The following is an 18993-nucleotide window of genomic DNA, read 5'->3' on the forward strand; positions in this document are numbered from 1 at the left end:
AAGTAATCTTGTAAAGGTAGCTTTTAAATGTGAAGTAGAGTTTAATGTTGTCACTAAACTTTGACGGTATGATGCCCACTGTTCCTGCCCTCTCCTTCCCACATTTAACTCCTTGTAGCTTCAAAGAAGGGAGCATTGAGCTCTTTATCACTATGGCTTCACTGGACTCAAAGCCTTTCTAGCTGTTGGTTATCTCTTTGCAGCTGCAGCTCACACCCTCCTTTTCTATGTCTCCTGTTCTCTTGTATACGTGTGTGCTGTTGAATAGGACTGTTTAAATCAGCTTTAGTTGCTTTTCCAAATTCCAGTTCCTGCTTCTGTTCCTGTCAGTAATAAAGAGAGGGGAAGAGGAGAACACAGCTGCGCTTCTCCTGTGGGGCCATCGTTTCCCAAAACAGTGTCTCCCCCAATGGCCTTTTGGTCTTTTCTGCCCTCTCAAGAGGACCCAGCCTGTGTCCAGTGAGGCTGGGCTGGCTGAGGCCATGAGAGTGGGGAGGCCCTTAGATTAGTAGTGGTAGATTGCCCCAGAAGAATGCACTCACTCTTGCTTTGTCTATTAACTCCTCATTTGATAAAAAATTTGAAATATTTCACATTGGGTAGTTGATTTCATTATTTTTGTTCTTAAATCAAAACTTGACTTGAAAAAATTAACTTTCAAAAAGAAGCCCAAGTATTTCAGAATCTTTTCTAGCCTCTCTTGACTCTATTTCTGCCACAAGATAACTCACCTCCCTTGATAAATGAGGCCAAAGAAATCATTTCTTGTCACCGTCTTGTCCTTTTCTTTTTTTCAGTGGCCCATCTTAGACTAAGTTGCCAACTTTAAAATATTAAAAGCATAGGTTTCTAGCACAGGCCGTTAAAAAAATGGTAGTAAAGATCAAAGCCCAGGTGTATTCTGGCACAGCCAGTTAGGTAACTGAAAGAACAAAGGTGAATGAAGAGGAAGTGATGCTGCACATATATGGCCTTTGAAGGCTCTTCTGACTTGAGAAGAATGACATGGAGGCATTTATATGTTTTCTTATGATTTAGTCTTCTGTTGATGAATAGAATACTTGATAAGTAATATTAGGCCTTTGTAGCTTAAGATCTCTGAGTGGTACATCTTGCAACCCTTTCGTCAAGTCTGTCTTATTCTGATAGTTACAGAAGGTGTGTTTTGGACCCTCACCCCCAAACGGATTGCAACTCATTGTTTGGATCTGAGAGTGGTTTAGGTGTCAGTATTTGAGTGAGGAAAGGGAAGGACTGGCAATTCCCCCACCCCTCTGGCCGTGCTTATGCACAGGGGTGCAGATCAGATTTCTGAAAACTGTCCTTGCTCCATCAGATTAAATATTTTTGCCATAATATAGAACTGAAAATACGGGTATTTCTTTTTTTTCTCTCTTTACTACCCATTAAACAAACTTTAGTCATTAGAAATTGTTTTTGGGCCCCAGTGTATACTAAACATGATGGTAATTATTGTAGGAGAGGAAGGATTATAAGAAGTGACTTTTTGGCCGGGCGCGGTGGCTCAAGCCTGTAATCCCAGCACTTTGGGAGGCCGAGACGGGCGGATCACGAGGTCAGGAGATCGAGACCATCCTGGCTAACACAGTGAAACCCCGTCTCTACTAAAAATACAAAAACTAGCCGGGCGAGGTAGCGGGCGCCTGTAGTCCCAGCTACTCGGGAGGCTGAGGCAGGAGAATGGAGAATGGCATAAACCCGGGAGGCGGAGCTTGCAGTGAGCTGAGATCCGGCCACTGCACTCCAGTCCGGGCGACAGAGCGAGACTCCGCCTCAAAAAAAAAAAAAAAAAAAAAAAGAAGTGACTTTTTTCTCTTTAGGAACTTATCTACTTGGGGAAGAAAAGTTACAAAAATACAATTAGTGAACAATCTAAAATGATATGTAATTAAGTGTGCTATAGACTGGAAGTGTTCTAAAAGCAGTTTCTCAGTATAAACCCAGTATTTTATAAAAGAACGTGGAGCTGTACCCAGCTGATCCATCGACCAAAGAGAGGAGTTCCATTCTCAAAGCAACATTGTTAGAAGTGAGGAAACAGCATCTTCTAAACATGCATGTACTATCCTAAAGTCTAGATTTTTAAACTGAGTCTCCAGTATGTATATACAGCCATAAGTTTTAAATGCTACTTAGTTTCAGGGGTTTTCACCTTCTTTTTCTTCTTGTCCTCTTCCATTAATGTGTATAATATGATTTATTCCTTTCAAAAAATGATTCCAAGGCTGGTTTTCCTGTGCTAAAACAGAAATGACTCTTATGCATTTCTCAGGGTAAATGGGTAGGAAAATCAGATAGAACCATAGCTTTTTGAGGGCAAATTTTCTACACCTGTATGTAGAATACGATTGGATTTATTCTTTCATGGTATGTGTATTTGTATCATGTATACAGGTTGGTTCGGTAACACTATAGAGACCGAGAGTTGGCAAACTGTCCTACTGATCAAATCCAGCTTGCTGCCAGTTTTTGTGTGGCTTGTGAGCTAAGAGTGGTTGTTACATATTTTAATTGTTGTAAAAAAGCAAAAAGAATAATAAAATTTTGTGATGTGAAATTCAAAATGCAACGTTCACAAGTAAAGTTTTACTGACACACAGCCATGCCCATTTGCTTAAATGGTGTCCAGTGGTTGGTTTCAAGCTACAGTGACAGAGTTTAGTAGTTGCAATAGAGACTGGTCCACAAAGCATAAGATACTTATACTCTGGCCCCTTACGGAAGAATGTTGCTGATACCTGTCTTAGACCATTTTGGCATCAGCATGTAATTGTTGTTTTGGACCCATGGTTTATATTGTTGTTGTTTTCTATATTCATGTAATTATTAATCTACAAACATTTCACATTTTCTCTCACTTTCAGAAGATGTGTTTTCTAAACATGGGGCTATTAAAATCAGTAAGAAAAAAAAACACGATTAGAGATTTCCTCTATAATTGCCTTAAATTTGCTACCTCTTGGAAAGCATTGTGATGTGATTTTCTTTATTTTTTTTAGTACCTAAATCTTTGTCACACTCCTGTAACTCTAATAAGTGAATAATTCATCAAGGGCCGGGTGTGGTGGCTCATGCCTGTCATGCTGGCACTTTGGGAGGCTGAGGTGAGAGAATTGCTTGAGTCCAGCAGTTCGAGACCATCCTGGACAACATCGGAAGACCCCATCTTTATAAATGAAGAGTAATAATTCATCAAGATGAATTTAAAAGTTATGACAGTGAGAGACTAACATTTCATTCTAATTTTTAGCTTTTTACTTTTTCTGTCTTTTTAAAGGCTAGTGCTCCAGTGTATAGATTTGTTTCCCTATATCCTCATGTGTGAGGTTATTTTTAACCACATTTAAAAAGTTAAAATGCAGTTTGGAGCTTTAGGCAAGCTGGCTTGATAACTACTCTGGAGCAGTGACGTTAGCTCTGGAAATACATATTTAGGGCAAATAAATACTAAATGCTGTTTAAATTTTTTATTTCAAGTGAACATTCATGTCATAGTAGATTAAACTTTTGCTGCTAGCTCTGAGTCATCACGGTTTTTTTTGGTGGTGAAACCATGCCAAACCTAATTTCTCTTTTATCAGTGAGTGAGTGATTCATTTCATATCAGTTGATCTTCTCTATTAGCAATGGGGAAATTTCTTTTTTTTTAAATTTTTATTTTTTTGAAGCAGAGTTTTGCTCTTCCACCCAGGCTGGAATGAAGTGGCACGATTTCAGATCACTGCAACCTCTGCAGCCCCCCACCACTTCCCGTCCTGGTTCAAGTGATTCTCCTGCCTCAGCCTCCCAAGTAGCTAGCTGGGACTACGGGCACCTGCCACCACGTCCAGCTAGTTTTTGTATTTTTAGTAGAGACGGGGTTTCACCATGTTGGCCAGGCTGATCTGGAACTCCTGACCTCAGATGATCCACCTGCCTCAGCCTCCCAAAGTGTGGGGATTACAGGCGTGAGCCACTGCGCCTGGCCCACGGTGGGGACATTTTTTGAACTTTGTCATAAGGATTGCTACTTTGAGCACAAAAATCTTGATATAGTAACTGGTGTATTTTGTTAGCACTCTTGCATTCTATCACTTTGTATACTATAGCACATTCTATAATTATCACATAGATTAGAAACTTTAAAAAGAGTTTTATGATGTAAAAACACCTACCTGGTTTGATAATGTGGTATTTTGTGTACTTGTACCTCAGTGTTCCAGTTCTATACCACTGATACTTAATAGATTCTATATGCTTAAAAATACAACCCTGTTTTATAAAAAAATTAAATAATCAAATTCATCTACAATACTAAGAATGTAAAGGTAACTTATAATCATAGCTATAACCGTAGCTATTTGATACTCATGACATGTATTTATAGTCTGTGTTGTCCCCTTAAGTTTTCTTACCTCTAAAAGGCTGTAATTGAGTGAAAGTGGATATCGGTGTTGGGATAACATAATTCTCTTAGTATTTTTCCAGTAGTATAGCATGGGACTACATAAAGCTCATTTAGCTTTCCATGTCTCAGTTATACCTGTGGGGAGTTGGGAATGATGCTGCTGCTAATTTTCATGGAGATGTTGTGACTAAGAATCAAATCATGTCGGTGGGTGCCCGCATGAAACACAGAGAGGAAAGTGTCAGGATGGGGCCGCAGTGTGCACTCTGTGTGATGACCCAGAAAATAGAAAAATGACTACATATATTTGTTTAGAGTCAGTTTCACATTTGGGAAGGAAGATGGATTGACAGACAAAGTAATTGAAGTTTTCTCTTTGGATGCACTTATCAGACACATTTTCCTTGTGCTAGGGAAGACTTCCCTATTTATTCACACTTCAGGGCTTATTCAGGTCTTAGAGAGTAATGAAGGGAAGATGACAGTGGGCTTGAACATACTTTTCCCCTCTTAAATTTCAGCATGTCACCAGTGAGAAATGATTTTGGCACAGAATATTCAGACAGTTCTCTAATTATCCTATTCGTTCTTTCAAATCAGTCAACATTCAACAAATGTTTATTAAACACCTGCTGTGTGCTATGCATTGTTTTAGATGCCTGAGATTTTTCACCAAGTGAAACAAATAAAGACCCTCTTCTCAGCCTACCTTATCTGCTTAGTCTGATAAGATCGTTCCTGGACGGGCTTACGATTATATGCTAGAAAACCACATTTCCCTCATTCATTCATTCATTCATTCATTGAGACGGAGTCTCGCTCTGTCGCCCAGGCTGGAGTGCAGTGGCGCAATCTCGGCTCACTGCAAGCTCCGTCTCTGGGTTCACGCCATTCTCCTGCCTCAGCCTCCCGAGCAGCTGGGGCTACAGGTGCCCGCCACCACGCCCAGCTAATTTTTTGTATGTTTAGTAGAGAGGGGGTTTCACTGTGTTAGCCAGGATGGTCTCGATCTGACCTCGTGATTCGCCTGCCTCGGCCTCCCAAAGTGCTGGGATTGCAGGTGTGGGCAACCGCACCTGGCCCCCACATTTAGTAATGACTTTCTAGTCATGAGTATTTAAGAGGTAATCCAAAATATAGTTCATCAGACCCAGCACATTAAAGCATCAAATCTAGCTTTCCATATAGCTTTCTTTAAAAAAAAGTAAGATAAAAAGTCTAAATCTTAGGCAAGTAACTGCACACACAGTATTTTCAGATCAGTCTGCCTTAGAAAACAAAGTAATCTTGTATATGTACATGACACTAAGCAGTTAACAACATTTGCTTTTTTGCTCTGTATCATTTGGTCATCATCATGGGCCTGGGAGATTGGGTGGCATTATCCTCATTTTACAACATAGGAAACTGAAGTTCAGAAAAAGAACACTTTACCCAGGCATCCGTGGGAGAATGACAGCCTTCACTTTTGTTCTTTGGAGTACCCTTGCTTATTCTCTTCACGTGAGAACATGCATCTGGGGAAGAGGCTAGTCTTTCATTTCAGGTGCATACATTTGGATCTTCTTGAAATGAATGTGCAGGCTGTTGACCGTGGGTCTACGTGCCCTGCCCAGGTCAGCTGCTGGCTCTATCAATGTGTAGCTGTTGACTTTGGGCAAGTTCTGAAGCTCCCCATTTTAGTCCTATTGTCTATAAAATATTAGTAATAGCTGTTCATGGAGTGACTACCATGGTCCTGGCTGTAGGTGCTAGAGCTGTAGCAACGGAGTTTCTAGCCTCTTGATGATTAAATCCCATCGAGGAGGCAGGCAGTCCACAGGTAAGTGGAGAAAACAGACTGTCATGGTGGGAAGTGCCAAGAATGCTGAAGAGGAATCAGGATAAAGCCTTAGAGAGCAATGGGCGTTGCAGACAAGGGCAGCTTTTCTGAGGATGCATCTTTGAGTAAAGACCTGAATCCTGTCAAGGCAAAGAGGCCATGGAGGCTGAGTGATCCAGCATAGGGAAGGGCAGGGATGTGCTCTGCTGGATCTAGGGGTGGGAGTCAGACCACACAGGACCCTGGAAGCCATGGGAAGACATTTAAAACCTACCTCAAAGAGTTACTGACCAGGTGAGACCCAATAATACACACCAGGAGCTTAGCCTTTAACCTGGCCCAGTGCAACGTTCAACAGATTTATTCACTTTGTTAGTATTATTAAATAATGTGGAGGCAATTTGTTTGAATTCATCTCTGAGCTTAATTTTGGCTCAGCTAAATGGGCAGCTTTTGGTAAATTCTTATTGTCTCTTCTGAATTACGCCAGGTAAGAAATAGAAGATGGAAATCTTCATCTAATTTTTGATTGGATTAAAAAGCCCCAAGCTGAAAGAAGTCTATTAAAATACAATAATTAAAAAAAATCTTTAATCAGTATATTTGTTTCAAAACCCTATTAATATCTCATGACATTTTCAGATATTTAGATGCAGCAGTGCCTGTTTTTTTAAGAGCCAAGATTTGTTTTTAATTTGTAAAAAATTAATGTGGAATTTGCATACAACAAAATACACTGATTTTTTTCTTCTTCTTTTATTTTAGGTTCAGGGGATACATGTGTAGGTTTGTTAAATGGGTAAATTGCGTGTTGCTGAGGCTTGGTATACAAATGATCCCATCACCCAGGTAGTGAGCATAGTCCTCATAGGTAGCCTTCCAGCCCATACCCCCATCCCACCATTCCCCACAAGTAGTCCCCATTGTCTATCGTTCATTCCCATGTTTGTGTCCATCTAACAGTGTTTTTTATCTGGACGGTAGGATTTGAGGTTATTGCCCCATCGTTTCTATCTGACACATTTCCTTTATAACCAAGTCTAACTTTATAATAAAAATTAACACTTAAAATATTTGGGAGGTGGGCTTTGAATTTGACTTTTTTTTAGTGGAATCTGAATAATTCCAGTCACTGAACCCAAGAAACGAAAACTGAATTACTATCCTTCCTTGAATATCTCTTTCAGTTGTCCACACTGAGACTCCCACCTGAGATCTAGCTGTATTATAATCACTAGTGAGTATTCGTCCTCCCTAGGTCTTACTCAGACCACCATGGTGAGGCTTAGAATGAGTTTACAGTCAGGTTTTATATGGTGAATGATGAGACAAAGCAAAATAAATTGGACTGGAGTTGTAGTCTCTCAGCAGTTTTGAAATTACAAAATTTAGAAAAATAACTTTAGATGATTATGAAAAAACAAACCATTTCATGTCCGTGACCTGTGGGGAGCACTTAGTGAAACACCGCAGGCTCTGTGTAGCCTCATTTCCACATGTGTGGACACCATGTGCCCCTTCAGTGGCCCTCACTGGTTGTGTGGGTAATGGGTGTACAGGGGAGGGTTCTCCCTGATGGAGCCAAAGGTAGGGATCACATTTCATGTTAATTAAGGAAGGAAGGAAGGAAGGAAGGATTTTAGTTCTTGAATTACACATCTGATTTGGTGTTTTCCTCCTTTTTAAAAAAAGTAGTAGAATATACATAGCATCAAATTTACTATGTGAACCATTTTTAAGTGTACAGTTCAGTGCATTATAAATGCATTCACATTGTACAGCTATCACCATCGTCCTTCTCCAGAACTTCTGCGTCTTCCCCCAACTGAAACTCTGTACCTATTAAACTCTAACTCCTCCTTCCTCCTCCCCCAGCCCTGGCAACCACTGTTCCACTTTTTGTCTCTATGAATTTGGCCACTCTAGGTAGCTTATGTAAGTGGAGTCATACAGTGCTGTCCTTTTGTGCCTGGCTTATGTCATACAGCATAATGTTTTCAGTGATGCAGTTTTTCTGTACAAAAACTTTCAGTGATTGAAGCTGTCATTCTTTAAAAACTGTTTTGATTTTTAATACCACACAGTACCAAGGGGGCCAGTGCCAGCCACTGTATTATGTATGGCCACTTATTTCAATAGTTTATATTTAGCATTCAGCAAATGTTTTCCTTTAAATTTGTTCCAAATTCTGGTCTCGGCAGATTGGAAGCTTACAAAAAGTAAGAATAGTGACTAAGCTGTGTTTTAAATATTTGCTAAAAAGTATACAAGTTAGCCCATGTTTATAAATATGTGTTTCAATAGTTTTATTTCCTGCTTAAATTTCCCGTAAAATTGTGCAGGATGACATCATAAGAGTTATGTGGAGCCAAGTAGTGGCATAAACAGGCCGATCATGACAGGTGTTGTACATCTTTTAGTTAGCATCTGGTAGTGGAGCGGGTGAGAGATGAGGACTAAGGGCGATCAGCAATGGGATGGTTATGCTGCCTTTCCTGAAAATATGCACCAAGGATTCACTCAGCTCTCACGGCCTGTGTGTTCCACCTGCTGGGTTCCATGGTGTGAGGGACTCATGCTGAGCAGAGCCAATTTACTGGGACAGAGAAGCCCACCTTGGCAATATGAGTCAAGAAAGGGACAGTGTTTCGATGTGACACTCATGGACATTCCCTTAGTCTCAGAGTCAGAGGGGTTGGTGGGTTGAGATGGAGCTGATTTTGGAAAACATTTTCTCTAAAGAGCAGAAAGTCCAAGGCCTGACGACAACTTGCCACTTGGATTCAGGGCAGCAGAACAGTGCCCTTTTTATTATTAATTAATTAATTTATTTTTAGAGATGGGATCTTGCTTTGTTTCCTATGTTGGAGTGCAGTGGAGTGATCATAGCTCACTGCAGCATCAAACTCGTGGGCTCAAGGGATCCTTCTGCTTGGGCCTCTGGAGTATCTGGGACTACAGGTGCATGCCATGATGCCTGGCTAATTTTTAATTGTGTGTGTGTGTGTGTGTGTGTGTGTGTGTGTGTAGAGACAGGGCTTTGCTATCTTGCCCAGGCTAATCTTGAACTCCTGGGCTCAAGTAATCCTTCTGCCTTGGCCTCCCAAAGCACTGGAATTACAGGTGGCAGCCACTGTGCCCAGCCCAGTGGCTTGTCTTTACATGGGGTGGATCCGTGGAGTCACAGGGGTTTGGAGTGGGCCATCACTGTGCTAGCCGGCACAACCCACTGGGCAGTGGATGGTGATGTTAGAAGATCCCTCACATTGACACCAGGATGGGGAAGGCCTTGAAAGTTGTGTGTGGCTAGGGCACTACTTCACTGTATTCTCCTTCTGCCTATGGGGGATCATTACAGGGTCCCCCATAAAAAACTGGCTGTCCAGAGTTTCCATAGTCCAAGAAGTCAAAGAGCTGAATACATTTAAATAAATTATTGTTAGACCCAGATGATCCTTTTCACCTTAAGACCAGGAACAAATAGAAGTTCCCTCCGACTGTGAAAGGTGATCCTACGAATTGGGTCATTCTTGTCATACCTAACTAAAATAGTCAAGAGGCTGGGGGAAAAGCACCATTGCTCCAAGTATGTCATTCTCTGCCAGCCCAGCTGCTGAAGCTGCCTGCTGTAACCAGAAACCAGTTTTATCTAATAGTTCCTGGAATACCTGCTGTGACTCCTAAAACTCCTTTTATCCCACCGCCTTACCCACCATAGCCACTCAACAATCAGAGCTTGCCAGCTTCCCCAAACTTTTCTGGTGCCAATGAACTATGGCACTAGAAACTATGTTTCAGCTTTTTATAAAACTGTTTCAGCTTTTTATAAAACCTCCAACCTTCTATATTCTTCGGATGTACCAAGACTACCTGGTTTTCATGTATGCCCAAATTGCAGTTCTTTTCTCCTGAATAAAACATTAAATTCAGAGATTTGTCTCAACATTTTTATTTTGACAATGACACTGCTTTTTGAGCACTGCTGTGTGCAAGGTGCTGTTCCAGTCACCAGGGATGCAGTGAGACGTCAACCTGCAGTCTTCCAGGCCATGCAGAAATGGTGTTACGAGTGAGTGCTCTGGGGGAAGCTCCATTTGTCTGCTCTGAGCCCAAGAAGGCTGCCACCCAGATGGAGGCTGGTGGGGTGAGGCCAAGGGGAAGGCTTCCAGGAGGTGGGAACACCCAAGAGGGGCAAGAGAAGGTGAGTCGTGATGTTGGAACAGGTAGAAATACCAGACAGAAGGACATCCTGTGTAAAGGCAGTGAGGGGTGGGAAGGGAGCACAGGTGTTCACAAGGCTGCCTGGGAAACTGCATGTAGTTCCAGGGACTGCCTAGTACATGGAATGGGAAGAGAAAGAGGTCCAGACATAGGCGATGAGCTGGTGAAGGATATGAAGGAAGAGGGTGATTTGACTGTTGATTTCTGGCAAAGTGGGAAGAAAAGAAAATATTTAATTGAGTATGTGTGAGGAAAATTCAGAATTTCTGATGAGAATGTCTCCAGAAAAGACATAATAAGGAAATTTGGTTAGTAAATGAGTACCAAAAAGCATATGAATCTGTAGGAGAATACCCTCATTCTCGGGAGATTCATGCTGAAGTGTTAGAAGATACAAGTGTTAGGATGTCTTTGCAGAAAATGAAGAGAGAGAGAGTGTGTGTGTGTGTGTGTGTGTGTCTGTGTTTACAGAGAGAGCGCACATGTGTACAGATATGGTAAGATGTTAACAAGTGTTGAGTCTAAGGGAAGTGTGTATTTATTACTTTCTTAATTTTTCTATACTTTTGAAGCTAAGCAAAATTTGCAGTATAAATGTGGGGCAACAGGAGACATTAATTGAGTTACACCGACTTCATGTCATGCCAACACAATTTTTCTCCACTAGTGCATTTTAGGCAAAATGCTGTTCTCTCAAATTGCATTGAAAGTGTTTATTTACAAAACCCAAGTTGAGCCACGTCTTCACTTTCTGAGCATATCGTGATGATCGTTGGTCATTACTGGAGAGGTTTAGTAGAGCTGATGGACTTACGTAACACCGATTTGGAGCCACTAACTTAAAGGGTGTAATTTTAGGACTTTCTTAAATAGGACAAGTGCTTCACATGGTTTTATGCCTCAGTGGGTGTCTCACATATAAAGATTCTTATCCTATTGGTAGATATTTTGGTGGTTAGCTTTGTAGGAAAATGCATAAGGAATTATTAAATTTTATTTTTGGATACATGCTTGCATTCATTTGTACCCTATCTATAATATGGGACTGAATACAGAAAAAAATTATACAGAATTTCTTGGCAGACTCCACTAGATGATTGTGCAGATCATTATTTTAAATAAGTGGCCTTTAATGCATAGTTAACTGATACTTTATTCTAGGAGATTGTGATGAATTATATCTTAAAGCGATATGTAAAAGCTTAAGTGGTCGAAAGAGAAATAAATATAGCTATTTAATTAATTGTCTGCCGGACAATCGTAGTGCCTCTGTCTTGTGGGTGGACAAATTGAAACAACTGATTATGCAGCATTAGTAAGTGTCTAATTGGATATGTGGAGTAGCATATGAATAGAGTGGCACTTTTAGAGAAGGCGTCACTGAAAATTTGGTTTTCAAATGACCAGTCCTTGTTTGTATGTTTTGGTTCCTCTAATATGGGGTTGTTTCTTAATTGTATATTTCTTTGTTTTGTATCTTTCCTTGAAAGAGGTATCTTTTATATTTATTCTGTTACCCATAGAAAATGGATAAAATATTGAAATCCTTGGCATAAAACTTGAAGGCGCAGATTGGGTTTGATCCAGTGCTTTTCAAAGTAAGTATAAATAAATGAGGTTTCTGATAGTCATCTTGGGAAATTATGAAAACCATCATATGCCTTCTCATGACACGTCTTTTTTCTCTGTTGAAGATGCATCTTGTTACACACCTTGTGAAAATGGTGTCACCTCCCTAATTGTACTCTATAATCAAAACATCCCTTAGTTTCTGCTGATTGTCCTGGCTTACTGTGGAGTGACAGGCTGCAATTTGCCAGTAGGTCAACCACTGAACTGATGACAAGTGACCTTTCTAACACTGCAATCAATGCTTGTTATTTGGAAAACGAAATGATACAGTTTGTATATTTTAGCAGATGGGTCATTGGGTCAACCCACCACTGACATGTGAATTTGTTACTTGGGCTGGATGAGTCAGTTCAGACAGAAATGTTAATTTATTTGAATTGATCTGAGTCTTGCTCTTATAAAAAGGTGTTGGACATTTGTTGATGGCATAAATTATTACAAATAATTGGTTTTATACATCAGTCAAACAAAGACTTTTAGAGAGCCTACTTTATACAACAGTATTATGTACTAGCTTTGGGAAGCATTCACCATAATGTATTTTCTCTACACTTGGTATTTCTTAATGGTTTTGAGAAAACCCAATTTACATAAGTTATCTTGCATGTGTCATATTTAAATAGCATTTCTCCCCATGTTTCCTGAAGTGTGTTTGGTGTTAGACCCCATGAAGAGTAATGAGGATGAATAAGTTCTGGAAAAGATGCTGGGAAGAGATGAACTGTCATAAGAGATAGCCTCTGCGGTTGTTAGTGTTGTTGAATGACTGCTTCCAGCTTTCACCTTCTAGAAACTTGGGAAGACTGGGCATCTCTGTTGCCTTTGATTTAGATGTTACTCCGCATGCTTTGGCTGGTGAGTGTGAGTGAAAGTGACATGTACCATTTTCAGGCAGAAGCTTCTAGAACCAGGATGAGAGTCAAGGTGTTCTCTCCCCTTTTTCCCACCATGGTGACTGTGGAAGCATTGAGACACTTTTAGCCCACATGCCTGAGTGAGGAAGATGTACAAATACCTTCCCTTGCTCCTCACACATTCACACACACTCAGATGACTGCAGTGGGTGTGTGCCTGAATGAGAAATAAACTGTGTTGTGTATGCCACTGAGATTTTGGGGTTGTGGAATGGTTCTCTAACTCTTTGGTCTTAGGACCCCTTTATACTCTGAAAATGTTTTGAAAAATCCACAGAGCTTTTGTTCAAGTGGGTAATATCTACTTATATTTTCTGAATTAGAAATTAAATCTGAGAAAGTTTGAAAACAGAAGAGTCCATAAGCATCTCTTCCATTGGGCATCAGAGCAGTGGTGTACACCTGTGAAAGTTGAGCTTGAACTGAGAATAGTAAGTCAAATAATGTCTTCTTATGATCGTGAAAATAGTTTTGACCTTGTGGCCTCCTTGAAAGGGTCTCAGGGATTTCAGGGGTCTCTGGCAGATACTTTGAAAATGACTGACCTAGGCCATGCTAAGTGATGAGCGTACCTTAATAATTTGCAGTTACAGGCTCAGAGGAGTTGAGAAGAAAAAGAAGGGAAAAAGATTTTGGAAGCATTGCAAAAGAATATCCCAGAGTGTTATTATTTTCTTTTTCTTTTTGAATAAAGACAATATAAATAATTCATTCCTGTTATTGAGAAGTAGTCCCTCTTTATAGTAATAAATGCCTATTTTACTAGACTATCAAATGAAATAATGCACATAAAATTACATTGTATGAAGCCACAGAGCTGTAAATATTAATTCTATGAAGGTTGAGATTATGAAATATTTTGCTTTGGAAAAATATGAAAGTATGAGTAGTATTCATATACTTGGAATTAGGTGTAGGCTTTCTGGATGGTAGAGGGTTGGAGAAAGTGAAATATTTAAATATATTTATATATGAGTGAGCCTATCTTAAGTTCCTTCAGCAGTGCTGCTTCTGGGAGTTTTAACAGTGAAATTGTCATATATATCGTAATGATGAAATCATTCCAATGCCTTTTATGAAGTGTATAGTGACAAAATGATACAAAGATGGCTAAACATGTTTCAAAAGACTTGAAAATTGTACTTAATGGAAATTTCATGCGCATGGATAGCAAATCCCATAGGTGAATTTACCAGTCACATGCCTATCAATAGCCCAATTCTGTAAGGCAACATATTTATTTCCTAAGATATGAATTCTAACAGAATTTGCTAATATTTGAAAGGCATCATAGACAAACATTATCTGAGCTTTTTAATATAGCCATGGGCAAGGTGACCAAGGGAGTCTGATGATCTTTTTAGATTTGTCCAGCTGTTATAGATAGTTAATATTTAAGCTGCAGGAAGGAGGACGACCTCTCTCGCTTTTTGGTTCTTTTTTTTTTTTCAGTAAATACTTATGAAGTATGCAGTATGGAATAGCTCTGTTTTTGTGTCCTATCAGACAAAGCATCTCTTGGGCTGGGCACAGTGGCTCACACTTACAATCCCAGCATTTTGGAAAGCCAAGGCGGGAGGATTGCTTGAGCCCAGAAGCTCAATCGCTGTCTGGGCAACATAGCAAGACCCTGTCTCTACAAAAATAAAAATAATAAATTAGCCAGGCTTGTTGACACATGTCTACAGTCCCAGCTGCTTGGCAGGCTGAGGCAGGAGGATTTCTTGAGCCAGGGAGGTCGAGGCTGCAGTGAGCCGTGATTGTGCCACTGCACTCCAGCCTGGGTGATGGAGTGAGACCCTGTCTTTAAATGATGATGATGATTATTATTATCATTGAATATTGTCTTGGAGGATCTATATGCAAGGTTTCTGAGGTAACAGATTTCTGAGGTTAGCAAAGTTGACCAGTGCTTTACTTGGCAGAAAAATCAAGTATTAGAATAATGCACTGAATGGAAGAAAAGAAAGTTAAATTCATGAAGTGGCATAGACTTGCTAAAGTCAATTTCCTCTACTAATTGACTACCCATTATGGTGGTTTTTGAAGCCTGGGACTCACTTAAGAAAGGGCCTGTTATCCGGAGTCCCTAGCAGGCTGAAAACGCTAAGATTTGATAGATGTAATCAAGGCAGCCAGAAGTCGCTATCTGCCCATTTGCTCTGGCTGGCATCTTTAGGAAGCTGAATATATATCATTGTCCTTTCTCAAGTATAATTGTGCTTGTGCAGGGAAGGGTCGCCTTCGCTGAGAGACCGCTTATCTTCATAAAATGCCTATATTTTGTTCATATACAGTTACCCTGGCACTGAAAAGAGAAATGGTGTGTTGTTTCATTGCAACCTTTAATTAATAAAAGTCGATAGTTGTGATTAGTATGAACATTCGCATTTTCTTACCCCTGAGATCAGGCAGTAGCTTCTTTTCTCATTTGATTTATCTTTGATAAGATTGTTGATAAGCGTTAATTAAGCCATGCCACACTTTACAATTTCGGTAATTCCTAAAATCCCCCAGCAGATGGAGACGTGGAATTCTTTGCTCCTTCACTGGGGCCTCTGCTGTTGCCCCAGGTGACTTTGCTTGACTTCTAATTAATATGCAGTGTCAGGTTTTGCAAATGAGCTAATGAATATGCTCTTTTGCACTTCTTTTCCTCCTCTTTTTGGCCTGGTTAAGAGGTCTTAGTTACTCTTGCGTCTCATAAGGTCATTATCATTACTGACCTTCCCCAGCAGATAAGAACAATATTTTCTTTAGAGACATATTCGCAGCAAAGCACAGAACAGAGAATCCACTGAGCTCCAGGGGAGCACGTTTAAATCCCATGTGAGCGTTTCCCAGGCAGCATCCTGCCCATGTTTTGATTCAGAGTAAATCCCAGAGGTCAGATCCTTTTTCAGCCAGCAGGGTAAAGTTTGGTCACAGTTTTCTGAGGTCAACATAGCGGGTAGAGAGGCTCTCCTCTGTGGCCTGTGGCTCTGCATACCCACTGACACAAAGAGGAAGGGATTATTAACAGTCTTATTTTGAAAAGGTCTTCTGATTCAAGTGATTATTTTTCTTTCCTCCCTGATTCACTTATATCTAGTCTACGAGTATTACAGAGGAGATCTCTCTAAGACTCATCTTTGACAAATGCAATAAAAACCTTTCAAAAATATTAATTGATGTGAAGCCCTTTAGAAAGTCATGCCATTTGTTGCATTTCCTGCTTTTATTGCTATTTCTGTTAATCACCTGGGAAAAATGACTGGTTTTCAAATTCTTAAGTCCAGTTCTGTCTAAGCTGATGAACTTTCCCCTAGTAAATTAAAAAGAAAAGGAAGGTAACCTTCCGAGGTAGCTCATGGGAGTGGTTGCTAACTCTTTTTTTTTTTTTTTTTTTGAGATGGAGTCTCGCTCTGTTGCCCAGGCTGGAGTGCAGTGGCTGGATCTCAGCTCACTGCAAGCTCCACCTCCCGGGTTTACACCATTCTCCTGCCTCAGCCTCCCGAGTAGCTGGGACTACAGGCGCCCGCCACCACGCCCAGCTAGTTTTTTTTTTTGGATTTTTTAGTAGAGACGGAGTTTCACCGTGTTAGCCAGGATGGTCTCGATCTCCTGACCTCGTGATCTGCCTGTCTCGGCCTCCCAAAGTGCTGGGATTACAGGCTTGAGCCACCGCGCCCGGCCGCTAACTCTTAATAATTGAAAATGAAAGTTGGTTAAAAAAAAACCACATATACAAAATAACTCACCAAACAAATGAATTAATAAAAAACAAATTGTGATAGAAGGCATGCTCTTTAAGGGAGCTGGTAGTTTGTTGTGTTTGTTTATTTTTTATTATAAGGCTTTCTTCATTATTGAAAGACTCATCTTACAAATGTGTTCTTTTGCAAGCCAAATAATGAATTATATTCATGTAAGACATTTTTACTTGTACACCTTAGTGAGAGCAAATGATGTGGTTATTTCATAAGTGTCTGTTGATTGACTGAGTTCTGAGAATAGGACATATCTGAATTTAGTAGGCCCTGTCGTCTAGATCCTTTCTTTTTCAGATTAAAGAACTTTCTAAAGAAAATGAAATTCCTTGTTTTTTGCTAAGAGTTTACATAATGGAAAAAATGTATGTCTTGGTGTAACACTAGGTGCTGTGACAAATAAATCTCACAATGTCAGTATTTTAAAACTGTGGAGATTTATTTCCCACTCACATTATAGTCTAGTGTGGTCCCAGCTTGGAGGTGGTTGGGTTGGGAACTTGTTACACATAGACATCCCAGTTGAAAAGGACTCTGCATCTTCAACATGTATTTTCCAAGATTCTAGATGTCAAGTGGACATCCAGATGGTGCAGGAAAAGTCCCTGGAGGATCTGTGTGGAGGTTTCTGTGGGCCAAGTCTGGAAGTGGAGAGAAAGGCAGCTGGGAGTATGGTTTAGTTGGATGCACAGAAGAAGAAAAGGACATTTGATGAGTAGGTGGCAACTTCTGCTTCACTTGGCCTTAGAGGTTATTACTTCATAAAATGGTCCTGGTAAATTATTACAGGAGAACATTATTTAAATTGAATATAATGATTACTTTTTTGTCCTATAAAGGAGTGCCATCTTTAAAAATCCAATTAATTGACTAAAATAATGTTTTGAGAATTAACTTTATGATGTTTGCATATAAAAGTCAAGAATTAATCCATAACAACTAGATCTTACACAAGTAGATTTTTTCCTAAGCTTTATGTTATTAAACCATACCCTAATATTTTCCTAAAATATTCTCTTACCTTAACTCTGTTAAGATAATTTCCCAGATAGAGCCAAGATATATGAGCGTATATTGCTACTTAATTCAGTAAAGCAAATATCATTGAATAAATGCCAGCTTTTCCAGGGAAATCACTGTATATAACCTCTCTGGATAATATATTTATCAAAAAATCAATACTAAAAGTAAACAGATTTTTAATACATCTGAAGGAGCTTCTTAATAAACCAAAGTGCTAACCCGAAATTTAAAGCTGTTGGTACCAGTAGGTACTTAGAGATGACATCGTAATTTTTGTAGATTATTCTTCGTAGTGGTCTGTGTGCCACATTTAATTCAGGTTTTACTTTGTGCTGGGAGATGTGTTTTATTTCAGAGGCATGTAAAGACTGTTCTGGCTTCTCTTTCCACAGAGGAAAACCCCAGAAGGTGCATGAAGAGCCCGTGACTCTTCTGAACTCTGCCCTTAGGTTTTGCTGTGTTCAGTGCCGGGTGGTTTTGCCTGTCTTCTCCTGTCTATCATCCCTCTGAAAACATCTGCTTAACTTCCCCGGGCTCATAGCCCTTCTTATTTGGACCTGTATTTCTCAAACTCTTGCTATCCATTGATTAGATGACTGACATATAATACATTTTTTAAAAGGTCAATCACACATTTTAAATAATTTTTGAAACATTGTATTTTAAATGAACAAAAGTGTTTGTTTGTTTGTTTGTTGCTTTTTATTTTGAGACAGAGTCTCATTCCGTCACTGGCTAGAGTGCAGTGGCGCGGTCACAGCTCACTGCAGCCCTCCACTTCCCCAGACTTTGGGGATCCTACCACCTCAGCCTCCCAAGCAGCTGGGACTACACGCACACAACACCACGCCTGGCTAATTTTTTTTGTTTTTTGGTAGAGATGGGGTCTTTCTGTGTTACCCATGTTGTTCTCAAACTCTTGAGCTCAAGTGATTCAACCACCTTGGCCTCCCAAATATTAATAAAAGTAGTCTTTTACTAGTGAAATAATTTTTTAAAATTTTATTACCAAGTCATCTACATAGATGGCCCTTGAGATTTCTTTCTACAGACCAAATCAAGGAATGTCCCACAATTAAAAGCTGAACATTTGGATATTTCAATTTGGAGATAATAATAAATACATTCCCAGAACATAGTTTGATGGCATTTGGCTTGTACATTTTATTGAATTGTGAGGGTGTGGTTTCTAGTTATGTTCTGTCGTATGCCCAACAGGAAAGT

At 39.9% G+C, this 18993-nt stretch overlaps 1 protein-coding gene across 11 annotated transcripts in view; it reads left to right on the plus strand.

The window, feature by feature from the left end:
* The window catches only part of PTPRM (protein tyrosine phosphatase receptor type M), an 864300-nt gene that overhangs the window by 218086 nt on the left and 627221 nt on the right, over window positions 1-18993 (plus strand). The window lies entirely within an intron of this gene.

Source organism: Trachypithecus francoisi, unplaced genomic scaffold, assembly GCF_009764315.1.
Source record: "Trachypithecus francoisi isolate TF-2019V2 unplaced genomic scaffold, Tfra_2.0 Lachesis_group19, whole genome shotgun sequence".
NCBI classification, from domain to species: Eukaryota; Metazoa; Chordata; class Mammalia; order Primates; family Cercopithecidae; genus Trachypithecus; species Trachypithecus francoisi.